Genomic DNA, 1691 nt, shown 5'->3' with positions numbered 1-1691 from the left:
CCGCTGAGTCTCAAGTTAAAATAAACAGCACAGACCGCGCGTGTCCAGCGGCGGCGCGGACCAGGCCAGTGGGAAGCTCTGGACGTGGGAGCGCGGCGGACGCAGGGCTTTGGGGTGTCGGGGTGTAACCGGGAGGCGCCAGCCTTGGGTCTGCGCAGAGGTCCGGCTCTACTCCCCCGCCGCACCAGCTCCCCAGGGCTTGCGCCAGACCCCCCACCCCGGGGGCTCCTGGCAGGTAGAGTCCACAAGGGGCTGGAAAAAGAAACGCGTCCAGCTGGTCAGCTCGCGGCTCAGTGGCAGGGAACTGGGGCCGCCCAGACTGTCAGCTCTGTCTTCTGGGTGCTGGCCCCCCAGCAGTGAAGTCCCCGGGAAGGTCACGAACAGGGCAGCGCCAGGGAGAGTTTAGCGGCCCTGGGCAAACGGACGGTTCAGCGGTTGGCAGGACGCGACAGCCCCTCACCGTCCCTCAGGAGAACGGGCCTCCTCCCTCACTCCCTTCGCGGTGCTGGCTCGGGGCAGAGGGCGCGTCCAGGCCTGGACGGCCCGGGGGCTCTCAGCCTGGGTCAGCGCAAGAGCGCGGGGCCCAGGGCGGGGAGACCGAGTTCCTGTCCCCCCAGAGTGCCGCAGTGTGCCCGAGGCGTAAAGGCCACGGACGCCGGCCAGCGCCGGGCCGGGAGGGGCTTTCACTGAGCTTTTGTTGGTGAAATAAGTGACCTGAAAGTGGATACTGCGAGCAGGAATCGGTTTAGTCTGCGGTAAAATCTCTGAGGTCAGGCCCTCCCTGGTGGCGCAACAGGTTAAAGCTCGCCGCTCTGTGACGCTGACCGCTGTCTGCAGGGCTGGGCCCGGCCCGGCCGTGACCCCGGGCGCGGCAGCCTCTCCCGGCCCGCCCGCTGCTCCCCTCAGCGGTGTACTTGCTCCATCTGCCTCTTCTGCTCCCCTCTGTCTCTCGTGCCTCTGGCCGGCACCCCAGCTCTTGTGTGCATAAGTAAATATTTTAATGTTTAGCATTTTTCTATGTGCTTATTAGACCTTTTTATGGGTTTTGCCTGAGAAATATCTTTTAAAATTTTCTGTTGTTTACATGGACATTTACCTTTTTGGTACTAAGTTGTAAAAGGGTTTTTTGTTTTTTTTCTGTGTATGAGAGCTGGGGTACAGGCAAAGCAGGGGTGTGTGTGTGAGAGGATTCATGAGACAGTGGGGAGCAGAACAGGCGGATCCACTGAAACCCACTGCTGAGGGGAGCAGAGGGGAGACAGGAGAGGCCTGCTGTGCCCTGGGGGTCACCTCTGGGGCGGGGATCGGACTCATGCAGAAGTGGCTTTGGCTTCTTAGTGCTGCGCGTCATCCCGCTGCGCCCCCAGGAGGGCCCCAGTTAATCCATTTTTAGTCGAGTGTGTAACTCTCTTGGTCTCTCGCTACAAGACCACTGCCTGACCCAAGGTCTCAGAGGTGTCCCCTCTCCGTCCCCATCTGAGAATGCCATCGTCTTAGCTGACGTGCAGACCTCTGGCCCGGTTCCGAGTCACTTCTGTGTGGCGAGCAGCCGGCTCCAGCCTCGGCGGGCGACTGGCTGTGCAGTTGTCCTGGAGCCGGAGAGATGGTTCCTCTCCTTTGACCCTGCTGAGAGGCAGCCGGCCGAGACTCACTCCTGGATCCGGGCAGCGCGGGCAGCAGGCTGCTCCTCC

The sequence above is a fragment of the Condylura cristata genome, unplaced genomic scaffold (assembly GCF_000260355.1).
Source record: "Condylura cristata isolate star-nosed mole 26May11 unplaced genomic scaffold, ConCri1.0 scaffold00026, whole genome shotgun sequence".
NCBI lineage: Eukaryota > Metazoa > Chordata > Mammalia > Eulipotyphla > Talpidae > Condylura > Condylura cristata.
This window is presented reverse-complemented; position numbering follows the sequence as displayed.